General features: G+C 40.3%; 1 long non-coding RNA gene across 1 annotated transcript in view; it reads left to right on the plus strand.

Annotated features, from left to right (window-relative positions):
- Window positions 1-12,768, plus strand: part of LOC126381396 (uncharacterized) — a 36,433-nt gene extending 23,665 nt beyond the window's left edge. The window contains exons 2-3 of the long non-coding RNA XR_007568801.1: window positions 12,385-12,522; window positions 12,594-12,768. This is a non-coding gene — a long non-coding RNA (uncharacterized LOC126381396). The remainder of the gene's footprint in view (window positions 1-12,384; window positions 12,523-12,593) is intronic.
- The last annotated feature ends 3,425 nt before the right edge of the window (window positions 12,769-16,193 follow it).

Here is a 16,193-nt window from a genome sequence, read left to right on the forward strand (position 1 = left end):
CAATATCAAAACACTATAGATGATAGTGCTCGATTGGTACTAAAGGTCAAAAGGAGTAAAAGGAAGCAACGAATAAATTCAAAGCACTTACAGCATCAGCTCTGCCATCATTGTCTTCTCTCCTTCGCTGTGATGACCGGTACCTTTCTGCTCACCCTGCTGCGGAAAGTTCGGATCTCCGCTCACGTTCGTAGACACGAACAATCGACTTTCGATGATTAGAATTTCGACCGCGGAAATCCTACCGACTGCGCCAATTAAAGCAACAGGCGAGTAGAATTCGTAAAAAACACTTTATTTTCTAAACTTAATACTAGTTACAACTATAGCTGTCCGCGATGGAAGCCGGATGTTCTAATAATAATATAAAATAGAAATTAAAACTAGCACATTACGTACGTCGCAAAGTCAGCGATTACTTCACGCGTGTTGCGAAATGCAACAATTAGCTGACTTTGAGACAGAAAATTAGGGATGCTTGATACAATCTAAAAACCCTTTTCACTTCACTTTTCACTAGCACTAAGATTTTCTCTTCACTTAACACCCTGCAGTTAGGCGATAGTGAATTATGCCGGATTCGAGAGATACTTTCATCTGACTTAGATGCTAATGGATTAAAAGAAATAAAGGAAAATTATGTTATCAAGGATAACAAGTTATACAGGTGTGTTAATTGTAATAGATCTGATTTGCGTTGGGTGGTGCCGAAGGGGGCAAGGTGGCAGCTATGTCGTATGAACCAAGACGACATAGGCCACTTTGGCCTAGAGAACACTGGATCGGTTGAAAAGGACATATTGGTTTTCCTAAGATGTCAAGATTCGTGAAAAAAAAATATATGTGGATGCTTGCATCGAATGTATCGATGTGAATGTGTGTGTGTGTGTGTATGTTCGTATGCGCATTAGTAGAGATTACGTCTACAAATTTTAAAAATGATGGTGTTGTATATGTGTCGTGGCCAGATCATAGAATTGACCATTTCATGAAATGATCGACCATTTCATGAAATGGTCGTATTTCATGAAATGGCCAACTTCAACTGACCATATCGTTTAAACGTCAGCGTTTAATGATATTTCCATCCACGTTTGGCCATATCATAAATGTAGGGTGTCCATGATAAGTGGTGTAATAAAAACGCGAAATAAGGTAGGAAATAATGTATTACTCTAGTACAAAGTACAAAAATGTTTAAAAGTCAAATAAAAATTAAAAAGTCATTTTCGATTAACGGAGTGTTGATGTAGTTGACATATACGCCGTAACTGCATCTCGCTTTGAAGTCGTCGTCATATTTTTTGACACTATTTCATGCCATTGGTCATCATTCAGTATACTTTTCGTGTGTAAGATAAACATACTGGCGGCGTAGGGGTGGCCCAAGGGCCACCCCCGCCGCACCCTAACCTACCGTTATGCCTTGTAAAAATTATAAAAAAAAGGATTATGATAATTTAAATTATGACAAAAACATTTATGCGTTTTAATAGAATCCCGTTTCAAGTAGTTAATGCCATCTGCGGCAAATCTACAATAAGTCACGTCAAAAAAAGAAACTTTACGGACAGTAGGATCGTCTATATTTTTCTTTTTTAAAATTAATATCTCTTCATTCGCAGTTTTAATTATATCACATTTTGAAATCCAATAATAGTCCATTGATTTACGTAGCGTGGTCACTCGACCTTACATACATACATACATACATAAACTCACGCCCGTAATCCCTAATGGGGTGGGCAGAGCCACAAGTAATCAAAGACAACTTGCAGCCACTGTTGATACGAAGTCCAAAGATGGATATGATGAACCTTATGGTGATAAGGGATCAGCCTATCGCCCATAACATTAGTCCATCATGTTAGAGGACACAATCCCTCTGTCGGTTTTTACGACTCGACCTTCATTATTTGCCATATAACCTAAAAATAAAAATAAAGTTGCTGTCTACTGTTAATACGAGTTTTTCTTTTCACCTTAGTGTCAAAACATTGCTTCACTGCACTTTTATCTTGTATTTGCTCATTATTATTCGTATTATTCGCGTTCACACAAGAATAATTATTGTCCGCCGCCATTATGAAAAACATAAACAAAGCGACACCAGCGCCACTACCGGTGGATAATGTTACTATTTTACGATATGATCGCTAACGTTTGGCCATATCATGAAGTAATCATGCATTTAGTTGGTCATATCGTTAAACGTTTTGTGTTCATTGATCTGGCCAAACCACATCATGATGTGGCCAACGAATGTTGTTCTATTTCATGAAATACGACCATTTCATGAAATGGTCGATCATTTCATGAAATGATCAATTCTATGATATGGCCACGATATATGCATGAAGGTACTCGTACATGTTATTTAGAATTAGGAATGTGGGTAGGAGGTCGGTCATAATAAATCAGTTGTCTTGGAGTACTCACACTGAGCGTTTCATTTATAAACACAACATGGTGTCAGGTGTGGTTTAGACGTTTAAATAGTGAAAAATACGACAAATAACACGCGAAAATGACAGAGGCACAAAAAACAAAACATACTGTTACGCAATTTACGGCAATCGAACAACCACCGCCCATGCGCGAGACCGGTAATGTCGCGGACAATTGGCGTGATTGGAAAAAAACGTTTGATTGGTATTTAATAGCATCGGGACGTGAATATTCGTCGGGTCGCGAAAAGTGTGCACTATTTCTACATGTAATTGGGAAAACCGGGCGTGAAATATTCGAGGAGCTCGACATACAAGAAAAGGAAAAATATGACTATGACATATTATGCAAAAAGTTTACTGAAAGATGCGATCCACAGAAGAATGTGAATTTCCAGCGACACCTTTTCTTCGAGTCATATCAAACAACAGAAGATTTCGAGAAGTACTTAGCTGTACTCAAAGTTAAAAGTAAGTCGTGCGAGTTCGGAACGTTACGGGACAGCCTTATTTTAACAAAGATAATAAGAGGTATCAAGAACGGTCATCTGAGAGAGAGTATGTTGCGGAAAAAAGATTTAGAATTGGATGACGCAATATCATGGTGTCGAGCGGCCGAGGCGGCGACCGAGCAGGCGAACTGCGTGCGAGGAGGTACGAGTGTCGCGGCTGCCGCGCCCTCCGCCGACATCGAACGTGTGAGCGGCGGACCGCGCGGCCCCGGCGACAGCGGCGGCAGCGGGCCCGGCGCTGGACGCGGGCGCCGGCCTCTGCACCACCGACAGAGGCCGAGGAATTCCGCAGGCCCGTTGGCCGGTGATCGACGACGTAGGTGCTGGTACTGCGACGGTATACATGCTAACGAGTGCCCGGCATACAATGTATCATGCTATCGCTGTAATAAAGTGGGACATTTCGCGAAGTGTTGTAAATCCGGCTATATTAGGGATGTGCATCACGTATCCGATGAAACGAGTGAGTGCGAGGAGTTTGTAGTGAACGGCATTGAAATAAACTCGGTGGACGATAAAGGTTGGAACGAAAAAAATATAGTCAACGGCGTCCCGATAACATTCAAACTGGACTGCGGTGCCGATGCATGCGTCATGTCGCTTGCGAGCTATGAAGCGGCAGGGCTCGACCGTCGTGAGTTGAAACAAACAGGTACTGTACTACGTGAAGTTACTAAAACTGTTTTGCCGTTTGCCGGGGTCCGAAACCGTAATACGAAAGACACTTAGTCGACGAACGCAATATCGAATGAATTCGTAAACGACAGTCTGTAGTTCGAATGGTTGCTTAATCGACGAACGGAATATCGAATGAACATTTCAACGACACATTGCAGTGCGAATGGTTGCTAAGTCGACTAACTGAATATCGAATGAACTACAAATCGAACTACTATCGGCCGGTATCACGCTTTTTCGATTTCATGCAATTTTTAACATTAAATAAAGATTTTTCAATACATATAAAATTCCATGTTGTTATAAAATATTTAAACCATAAATTGAATGAGTTTACAATAAAACCAACCTATTTAGTTTCTATTCCACAGATGAGTATTTTTATTTATGAACGTAAAAAGTAAACCAACGAAAAAAGAAGAATACGGAGTATAAGAAAAATTACATTCATTTTCTAAAAAAAAATTTTACATTTCTTCCAACTTCACCAAGATTTTCATTTTTTAAAGTGGCAAATGTAAGCTAATCCACTCATTAATTCCAGAATGCTTACAACAAAATTGAGGTATATGAGGGATATGAGTGGATTGGTTTACATTTGCCACTTTAAAAAATGAAAATCTTGGTGAAGTTGGAAGAAATGTAAAATTTTTTTTTAGAAAATGAATGTAATTTTTCTTATACTCCGTATTCTTCTTTTTTCGTTGGTTTACTTTTTACGTTCATAAATAAAAATACTTATCTGTGGAATAGAAACTAAATAGGTTGGTTTTATTGTAAACTCATTCAATTTATGGTTTAAATATTTTATAACAACATGGAATTTTGTATGTATTGAAAAATCTTTATTTAATGTTAAAAATCGCATGAAATCGAAAAAGCGTGATACCGGCCGATAGTAGTTCGATTTGTAGTTCATTCGATATTCAGTTAGTCGACTTAGCAACCATTCGCACTGCAATGTGTCGTTGAAATGTTCATTCGATATTCCGTTCGTCGATTAAGCAACCATTCGAACTACAGACTGTCGTTTACGAATTCATTCGATATTGCGTTCGTCGACTAAGTGTCTTTCGTATTACGGTTTCGGACCCGTTTGCCGGGTGGCCGGTTATTTCGTTGCACACATGAGTTATTATAATAATAAGCATGTTGAAAAGAAAGTTTTTGTGTTAAACTTGAAATGTAACAATTTGTTGTCAAGAGAAGTTTGTACAGATCTAAATTTAATAATAAGAGTCAATGAGATTGTCGATAAAAAACAATACAATTCTTTGTTAGAAAAATATAAAAATGTATTTGAGGGCATTGGCCGTTTACCGGGTGTGCATAGATTTACTTTAGACGAGTCAGTTCCTCCAGTTGTAAGGGCGTCTAGAAAAATACCAATTAAATTGAGACCAAAGCTACAGGAGGAACTGGATCGTCTACAAAAAATGCAGATAATAGAAAGAGTGGACGAACCTACCGACTGGGTATCGAGTATAGTATTAGTCGAAAAACCTAATGGCCAACTACGTCTATGCATTGACCCACAACATCTAAACAAAGCAATTAAAAGAAGTCACTTCCAGCTGCCGACCTTAGACGAGATTTCAGCCAATCTATCGGGTGCTAAATATTTTTCCCATTTAGATGCTAGCAAAGCATTTTTTATGGTCGTTCTGGATGAGCCAAGTTCGAGATTATGTATCTTTGCTACACCCTTTGGCAGATACAAATTTTTGAGACTACCGTTCGGTATTTGTTCCGCATCTGAGGTTTTCCACAATGCGATGTATAAAACCTTTTCTATGGAGGGGGTAGAGATTTTCGTGGATGACTTGCTAATTTACGGGGACACACGAGAGCAGCACGATGCGCGGCTCGAGGCAGTACTGCAGTGCGCCGCAGAGCACGGCGTCCGTTTCAACAAAGAAAAATGCGTTTTAGGTACTACAGAGGTGAAGTACCTCGGACATATCTTTGACAAAAATGGGATGCGACCGGATGCCGAGCGCGTACAAGCCATTCGGAGTATGCCACCACCAAACTCACGAAAAGAGTTAGAAAGGTTTCTAGGCATGACAAATTATTTGTCACGCTTCATACCAAATTATGCGAATTTAATAGACCCATTACGAGATTTATTGAAACATAATGCAGAGTATCAGTGGCATACATCACACAGCGAAGCAGTTAATAAAATAAAACAATGTCTAATGGAAGCGCCAACCCTACGCTATTACAATCCCAACGAACAGGTGGTGTTATCAGTAGACGCGAGCTCACACGGACTGGGTGCGTGCCTAATGCAGAGCGGACGGCCTGTTGCCTACGCGGCACGCACGCTCACTCCAGCGGAAACGCGTTGGGCTCAAATTGAAAAAGAAATGCTTGCCATTGTTTATGGATGCACCAAATTCCACCAATATATATACGGGCATACAAGTGTCATAATAGAAAGTGACCATAAGCCATTAGAGGCAATATTTAAAAAGGCATTACATGACATACTAATCAGGCTACAAAGAATGATTCTACGATTACAAAATTATAATTTAAGAATACAATATGTACCAGGACGACTTTTGTATGTAGCTGATACGTTATCAAGAGTCCCAATTAATAAAGGCGAGAAAGAAAATATACAACAAAAAGTCGATCTACATGTAAACACATTGTACGAAAATGTAAACTTTAGCTCTGACAAGTTATTATTAATAAAACAAGAAACTGAGAAAGACGTCAGTTTAAGTGCTGTAAAAAGATATTATCAAGAAGGGTGGCCACACACAAAGAGCACGACGAAAAGTGAAGCCAAAATGTACTGGATGGTCAGAAATGAGTTACATGCAATAAAGGGAGTCATATTTAGAGGAAACAGAATAGTAATACCGGTAAACCTAAGACGTGAAATGATACACAGAATTCACGAAGGCCATTTAGGTATTGAAAAATGTAAACAGAGAGCGCGTGACGTCATGTGGTGGCCAGGCATGAGCTCGCAGATCGAGGCGCGAGTCAACGCGTGCGAGACGTGTGCCGAGCGGCGCGCCGCGCAGCCGCGCGAGCCGCTGCTGCCGCACGCACAGCCGCACCGCCCGTGGGAGGTACTGGCTACGGATATCTTTCAGATAAAAAATAAATATTACTTACTTGTTGTCGACTATTACTCGAAATATGTGGAGGTAGCTACGATAAATGACTTGAAAAGCGGATCCGTTATATCCCAGCTAAAGGGGATTTTTGCTCGACATGGAATTCCCAAAAAATTGGTAAGCGACTGTCCAGCAATGGGATTATAATAAAACTCGGTCGTAGAATGTTCTAGTATAATGAGAGCCACTTTTGAGCAACCGTCTTGAGCGCGGTCAGTTCAGTAGTAAAATCAAGTTCGCTAGCAACGCCATCTATCGAGCATCGTTAGAGTTAATTGACATAAATCACGATAGGTGGCGTTTTACAACATCTTGCCCCCCTTGAAATAAAAGGTTTAGTATTTCAAAGTAAAATGAATATGAAAAAAAATGAAAATGTTAAGCAAAGGGCTACTACTAGTTATTTTCTTGTACATAAATAATCTGAAGATAAAATTTACTTGTACTTCTAGTTAATACTAAGTGTAATAAAATCAAACCATGAAAGTGTAATGAGAAGCTAATTAAAGTGTGATTATACAATGAGAGGAAATAACTTCAACACAGTTTCTAAATAAATGAAGTACACAGACCTAACCTTCTTTTTTATAATCTAGTCCCTACTGGTATACAAGTAGTATGTGTTTATTTAACAACTTAAATAACATAGTATGTAATACTTATTATGCTAACTAAACAAACTAAGTAACTATTATTCTAAGCTTATAGGTAATGGACATATTTTTGCAAAAGATCGTTTAATGATGTTTCCCGTAGATGTCTTCATTGTCGCGACTCGGACGATGCCATCTCGCCCCGCGTGTGTGTCCGTGATTCTTGCGAGCTTCCAGTAGCAGGGAGGGAGGTGGTCATCTTGTAACGAAGCATTTCGGACCAACGAGCCTTGTAGCGACATCTTGTGGTTTCTGGCGATATATCGTTGTTTTATATTTTACCCGCAGGAAATCACAGATGGCGCTGCAGGGTTATCGATGGGCCTGAACATTTTAATAATTTTCTTTTGTTCTAAATTATTATATTAAAATTATCTGCAACATTTATTTTATTTTATTTGTATTTACCATAATTAGGCAACGTAGGCCCACTTATTAGTTACAGAAATAAAACTTACAACTATGTTAGTAATACAATAACCTTATTAAACTATATTGGCCTATATACAATCAATCACGACTGCCTCACTAAAACCCTCATGAAGTGTTTCAGTGCAGGCGAGTCATACCTAGCAGCAACCATCTGTAGGATGCTGTTGGGACTGTCCCACATTCTTGTTAAAATGGATGAGGTCTTTTTCCTTATCATGGCAAAGAAGTCGTCTGTTCGATTTTCAGCAAACATGCCCGACGCTGAGCAATATCGAGGCAATCCCAGGAGCATCCTAAAACCATTATTATACTGTACACGCAGAGCGTCTAGTGCCTTCCGCGAGCAATTGGTCCACAAGCCCCCCGTGTAGAAGGTCTGACAATAGGCTTTAAAAAGCGTAATCTTCACCTCCTTACTACAACGGGCAAACCTGCGAGCCAACATGCCGCATCTTGCCGCTAGTGCTCTACGCTCCCGATCCACGTCTAGATGATCCTTTCTGTCCGCAGCAACATAATGACCCAGATATTTAAATTGAGTTACTCTCTTAAGCGGTACAGTATTAAGAGTGATAGCAGGCTGGTACTGTATATGTTTACCGGCGGCTTCAAAGATCATGTATTCGCTTTTTTTAACATTATAAACTAGTCCGTGGCTAGCTGCATATCGCTCACATACTTGTAACAAGTCTCTGATGGATCCAGCCGTTGGGCCCAGCAGCACCATATCGTCTGCGTAGCTTAAGTTGTTAACGCAAACCCCATCAACCCAACAGCCACCTGGATTACTGCTGAGCTCAACGATTAACTCATTTACGTACAGATTGAAGAGCCTGGGCGAGGTTAGCCCCCCCTGCCTCACCCCGCACTCCAACCTGTACGCATCAGAGAGCTCATTTCTCCATCTCACATTATTTACTTGATTCGCATACCAAAACTGCATAACTTTCAAGAGTTCCGGTTGTACACCTGCTTTCCCTAGCTTTTCCCATAATAAATCGTAAGAAACGAGATCAAAAGCTTTTGACAAATCAAGAAAGCAGGCATACACCGGAGTACTCCTGTCCGTATAGTACTGGACAGTCTCTTTCAAACATAATATTGCACTTTCAGTTGAAAGCCCGGACCTAAATCCGAACTGTGCGTCATGTAAACTTAAGAGTCGATCAAGCTGTTTATCAATCAGACTGTCCAATACCTTCGCCATAATGGTAGCGAGTGAAATAGGCCTGTAGTTTGACCGATCCGATATATCTCCAGTTTTGTTTTTAATAATTGGAACTACTATCGTTCGCAACATGTCCACGGGTATGTACGAGTGTGAAATACACAATGAATAAAACATTGCTAATACCCTGGGTAAGTGAACTCCTGCGCACTTAAGGTGTTCAATGCTGAGGCTGTCATGTCCGGGAGATTTTCCTCTGGTCATTTTACGTATCACTGCCTTTACCTGGCTAGCAGTGAAACGCAACAACTCCTTATCAGACTGGACCTCAGCATCCAACTCCCGTTGCGCTGGCCTCACAGTACCTGTAACTTTAAAGTGATCCATGAACATGTTAGCGATGTTTCTCGGTTCGCTACACCCGTCGACACTCACAGGCACACTCGGTTTCACATTTAGTTTGTTTGTTGACTTCCAAAATTGCCTGAAATCTCTGGAAGCACGCTGAGAGGCAATAAGATCCATTTTAACTTGGTCTTGATGATTTAGGCACCATTTTAATTTACTTTTGAAAACCTTCTGGCTTTCCCTCATCTCCTCCCAGACCAAACCACACTGTGGCTTATTCTGTGACAACCACGCCTGATACTTACACCTCGCCCGTGCGTGCGCATCCCTAACATACCTATTCCACCCGGCGACCCGACATCTTTTATGCCTATTCCCATTTATACTAGTCTCCATCGCCGCCGCAGATAGGATTTCGACTAAACTCTCATACATGCTGTCTAGACCACGTCTATGCTCCTCATTATTACACATATGATCTCCGCAATCAATGAATTGAGGAGGATACTGTACATGTTTTAACTTACTATTACATAGGCCATGATATCTACTAATCTGCGACTGTGATCTATCCCTCCATAATATTTTATTATGTACAGAGCCATCTACTGATATCTTTGCTACTACAGCATTCAGATCGCACTCAATGATTAACGGCAAGTGATCCGACCAATAGATATCATGACCTACACTAACATTTACCACCGAATTCCATGCAGATTGTGTGACGACACAGTGATCCAGCCATCTCAGACTGCCATTAATATCACTGATATATGTGAAAGTGTCCGAATTTAGGCCTAGCTTCTCAATATCTGCACACACCCAAGATTGTTCTGAACAACAATTCGATAATTCAGTCCAAAATGGCCGGAGGGGGTGGGAGTTGAAATCTCCCATCATGTAAACTGCTTCCACATCACTTGTTTCTATAACGGCTTTAATTTGACTCAGACAGCTAGTAAATTCCACTAGGTTGTCAGGTACATCACAAGGCATATATACGCTAAATATAATTATAGAACAGTCCCCCAACGTTCCTCGGATAGCCACGAGCCGATCGCTATTGCAGTTAATAACAGACACAGATGTAAATAGTCCTTTTCTCCATAAAATGGCCACCCCTCCAAACGGCCTTCCCACGAGATTGCCTTCGGATAAGTCTATAGCAGAAGACCCTGTGTACTCAAAATCCTCATGAACTGTGCCCAGTAGAGGAATGTCGTGTGATAGTAGCCAAGTTTCCTGTAAGGCTACAACATCCGCTGTGGAACATATGTTTCGTATACAATTCATTGATCTCTTAAAAGACTTACAATTAAAACTTAACATTTTATATAATTTCTTATTATTACTATCTATTGTGATCATTTTTGTTTATAAGGTAAACTCGATTTTTTTTATCAATTCCTTTGTTCTCAAACTGTACAAACTTTCTAAAACAAATGCCCTCAGGCCACATATCATTATTTAGAAACATTGATAATACAGTTTTAGGTACATAAAGTTTAAAAGAATTATAATTTCTTTCTACTTTCGAAAATATTTTATATAATGTCACCTGCATATTAGTTTTCGAATAAATATACTTCATAATGTCCTCTTCCTTCGCATCTTTTGAAACATTCGAAATGTACAGCGGCACATTTGTCACTGCTATTGCCGCTCTAAATTTAGAATTTGGTTCCAAACAAGCTTTACCTAAATGGCTAACAAACCTATTTTTCTTATAAGTAGCCTTTTTTCTATTCACAATTGTCCACTCATCGTTGTTTTTGTCCCTTACCATTTGATTTAGTTCACAAGTCGCATCAACACACGTCTCGTTGTTAGATTTACGTATTCGACCGGTTAGTGCGTTCGAGTAGAACGGTTCGCTGCTATTACTTGTGACAGATGATACAGTAGTAGGAGCAACAGCTGCGTGTGCGCCTCCCATCCCCTCCTCGGTGTTCGAAACCGCAGTGCGCCTCTCCACATGCGTCGGTATTGATGTCTCATTTAAATTGCAGTGCGTAACAAGGACATCCTCATTCGAATGACAGGCCGATATTGAAACCGCGGTGCGCTCCTCCACGTGTTTCTCAGCTGATTCATTAAACTCGCTTAGAGGGAGTGAGATCGCAGTACTTGGATCGCCGGCCTTCTTCCGTTCGAATGACAAGGAAGGATTACCGCTTACATTGCACGTAGCAACAGCGTTCACTGACCCTTCAGAGACTGACACAAGACCCATGGGACCACTGTCATTACCAAAACTATTCAACATATAAGCTCCTCGCTTTCTATTTACATTGTTATGTATCATATCATTTTGTGATAATATAAGACGTTCATTTAGATGTTCATTCGTCACAAACTCACTCAGGTCTTTATGCTTCACACATTCCGTTTCTAAACGCCTTATTTCTTCCTGTAATTGCAAAATATCCCTTAATACCCGTGTAGCATCTAAATGGTCAAAGGTCACGGGTGGCAATCTATGTAGTTCTTTTGCTACGAAGATGGGTAGACGCTCCGGATCCGTGGCATCAGTCTGTTTTAACAATTCAATTATATCTTCCAAATCCTTACGTGCTTTGTCATCCTTTTTTCTTATCTTTATTTTCTTTGTCTGCACAGCCTCAAATAATAATTTTTTAGCTGCGAAAATTTCTTCTGGCGTAAAAGCCGTACCCGATATTCTCAGTAATGTCTTTTCATCCATCACCTTTATTTTATTTTGCATAAATGCAAGCACTTCACTAATAACTATATTGCACGACGAACATTTTATAACATTGGAGGTCATTGTCCTCTCTCACTCGCGAGTGTCGGCGACCTTACGCTAGCGCGATCAGCTTTATTTTTGATATATTATAATTATATTGTTTAAATTTTGGGATCAAACAAGTCGATCGATTGTTGTCGTTGATTCGGCGAATTTATGGTTTGGTAGATTTTATTTTGGTTGGCAACATTGTTGGTTCGTGTGTCAGACTGACAGCTGGCTGAGCTGGGAGACAGGTTTTGGAAAGTGGGGACGTCGCGAGAGCGCCGGAGACTCCACTGCCGTAACTATAATGTGGGCAAATTAAAAGCCACGATTTATCGGCGACATCAAGAGCCGATGTCTCGATTTAAATAAACAACTTAACCGAGATGGTGAGTCCTCGCAATTCTTCGTGCATATTTTTGCACCAACTTGGTGATAACCTCGAGGTCCTTGTTTTCAGCAACTTCACTGAAATCCCATCGCCGAAGGTCCAGTGGGTGGGTTTAGGTTTCATCCGAGCGATGCCCAACTATCCCGGATGAACCTGTAAGTTATTTTCTTTGTTTTACACTCGTGAGTTGCCTTGCCACGCTGTCAGCTGAACCACATGCTAATCATTGCCATTCCTTGTTGCAGATGGGGTTTTTTTTTAAAGTTTTTTTTTAAAGTTTTAAAGTTTAATTGTTTTAAAGTTTTTAAAGTTTTTGAGTTTTAATTGTTTTAACGTCTTTAAAGTTTTGTTTAATTTTCTGACGTTTTTAAGTTCTATGAAGAAGTTTATGATTGGATCAGACTATTTCAACAAATTTTGTGAATGAAGATTCCTACTGTTTTCTTCTGCGTTTGCAAGTTATTTCAAGCTTCATTTCGGCGGAGCTTGCCTTGGTTGTTTGCACGTCGAAGCTTTCCTTTGTGCGGCGCGCATGTGGATGTGCCGCGCCTCTCCTTTTGTCAACACTCCGGATAAGGCCCGGTGAAGGTCTGCGAGGTTGACCGGTGGACGTGCAGCCCGCCAGCTGCGTAACAGTTGGCCCGCTGCGCCGCCATCGTCCAGCACGCCCTGGCCTGAGCCGGCCTCAACTCATCACCTGTACGGTATTCCGGAACGCCTCAGGTAGGCCTGATAGTCGGAGGTCCTCGAGTAAGTGAGGTGCCTACAGGTGTACGGACAGTGTTTTAAACAGAGTGATATCCCATGGTTGTAACGGAGTGACAATTAACCCGACGGACCAAAGCGCGACCTGTCTCCCTCCATAGGGTTTTTACCTGCCCATGGTTGTACTTTAATAATTATAACTGTAAAATATACATTGTACAAATTCAAGGGAGTTTTCTTTGTCTCATGCTCACCGGTCTATAACATCTAGCTGTGCCCTTCAGGTAAACACCACTTAATAAATTTTCTGAAACATACTATTTTATGTATTTTCATAACACCTTTTCTATTTGATTACCTACCTTGCCTTCCTATAAGGTAGTCAAAAATCTTTTGTTTCAGTGGCGCCCTTCTTGGTGAAATTGTCGCTCTGTACAACCATTTAGAATATAAGTGGTGTTGGCATAAACTTTAAGAATAAATTTTGTGAAAACAGTGTATTTTTTTTTTTATTATTAAAAGTGATGGGATTTTGTGTGAATTGTTTGTGTTTTGTTTGCATCTTAGGTTAAGTTGTGTTTGTCTTAGTATAAGTAAAGTTCTAGGCCTCCTATGAGACCTAACTTAATCACTTATTTTGTTTTGTGTTTTATTATTTACAATAAGTTTCCAATTTTATGGCCTCAATGGTCTAGGGCTTATTGACATTTTTACAACTACATTTGTGTTTTTTTTAACCTTTATACATATAGGTAAATTACAGGTAAAAACCAATTACTAAAACATTATTTTTGCTTACTAGCAATTGTTTTTTTTATCAAAATTGAGTTTTTTTGGTAAATTTGGTCTAATATCTCCAACAATTAAAATTTGTAAACATATGTATTGAAATAAAAACAAACATATTTTCACTCTTTTGAAATCAATTATAAATTACTTTCCAGTTCTTTATTAAATTGATAACAGGACATTAGTTAAAAAATTGATATATTGTAACTTTGATTCATCATCATAATTGACAGTTGTGCCGCTGCTTGGCAAACATTTTGTTTATTTGGTTTTTTGAAATGATTATAAATCTGTCTGTCAATAACAACTTTATTGAGTAACATTCAGTAGGTAGTAAACTTACTTTACCATCTTTGCATATTCATAATAATATATACAGGGTGTAACGGAACGGGGGTATCAACCCGAAGTGTGCCTACTCTGTCACTATCTACAAATCACATGCGAGAGTATTGGCCGCCTAAATTCATATTTGCATTAGTTATGAGCAATTGAATTCCAGGTCTTCATGTAATAAATTCAAATTTGCACAACACTACGTAGCAATCAGCTGTTCAAGGTATTTAACTTTTGAGTGAACAGCTACCACCTCTTTTATTTATGCCTGCCCTAGTAAAGGGTAAACGTGCCAGTGATGGCCATATCAATATTTTTTAAATTGTTTTGTTTCATCCTTGTGAGGCCAAGATTTCCAGACACAATAGTTAAAAAAACAATGGGCATTGGTCCCGGTTACTGCTTACTGATGTAATACGTATGTACGCCAAATGCCCCTGACATGGCTCATGTAACGACTACTTAGTCGTTACATGAGCCATGTCAGGGGCATTTGGCGGCTCAATAATAACCCTCGCACCAGGATTGACGAGGTTGGTTATCCACCTCACAACCAATAGGATAGAACAAGATGTGAACATACATAAATCACGGCTTTATCCCTAATGGACCAGATAGAGCTACAAGTAATTACACATATCTAATATCACACTTACTGCGCTACTGAGGTGGGCAGAGTCACTTTGTTGTACAAGTTTTGTCCAAAAATGTAGTCGATTACCTACATTAATAGTTGATAAAGAAATGTACTTTACAATGCATCTAGTCTCCTTGTGTAGTATGCTTTATTTTATGATTACGTAATATCAGGCTCCCTTAACACCGTCATCCAGGTCAAATGGGCATCACGCTAGCGGCGAATGCGTTCATGGCTAGCTAGGTACGGGACAGTTTCATTAGAATACTTTCAGAGTTTTGCAGGCCCTAAACAACTACTACTACTCATACACAGTTACCACCAATCACTGACTAAGGTGTGCAAATACTAACACCTCACTTTACAATGGATCAAAGGACACAGTGATTCAAGAGGTAACGACGCGGCGGACGAGTTGGCCAGAAGGGGAACGGGAGGTAACAGCCATCGGTCCGGAACCGATATTGCCGATCTCATTCGGACAGGTCCGCTCGCTGCTACGAACGAGAGCAGCCAACAAACACACCTTTTTTTGACGTGACTTATCGAAGTTTTGCCGCAAATGACATTAACTACTTTGCCGGACAAATGGGGAGCGCTGAAGGCTCTCACCCGGTACAACGTTTAAGACAACAGGCCTGAGGGTGCCCAGTTGGGCGCGAACCTCGGCTCAGGGCGTCGTCTGAGAGGAAAAATATTTGAAAGAATTAAACGACCCTAGTAAGTCGATAGCGATAAGCGCTGATTGAGGGAAGTCGTCGACCACGCCGGCGGTGTCGGTATCGGGGTCCTGAAATGTTTGTTGTCGCGAGCTGATTGGCTGATTCTATGGCTAGAGTAATCGGGTCGTCGGGATCGTATTACATACTTCGGACGCCGATGCTATTCAGTACCGTTCCTAAGCGGGATGTATTCGGAAGCCGCAACTACCAGGGGATTTGGTTGGTGCGGAGCAGAATCGAAAAAACTAATTTGAGCCATTGGGCAATGGTTGGCAGACTTAGGTCAATGTGCAGATTTTCATTGCGATGGAACCACGAACGATTTTGTATTTCCTGTAGACGGTGGATTTGAGAGAGACTCGCGTGAGCGAAAACTACCCCTGCATAGGTCATGATCGGACGGATGCAAGTCGTGTAGATTCCAAAGGGATAATTTACTACGCTTGTTAAGGAGACAATGAACACGGCCCATTACAAACG

Source organism: Pectinophora gossypiella, unplaced genomic scaffold, assembly GCF_024362695.1.
Source record: "Pectinophora gossypiella unplaced genomic scaffold, ilPecGoss1.1 Pgos_49, whole genome shotgun sequence".
NCBI lineage: Eukaryota > Metazoa > Arthropoda > Insecta > Lepidoptera > Gelechiidae > Pectinophora > Pectinophora gossypiella.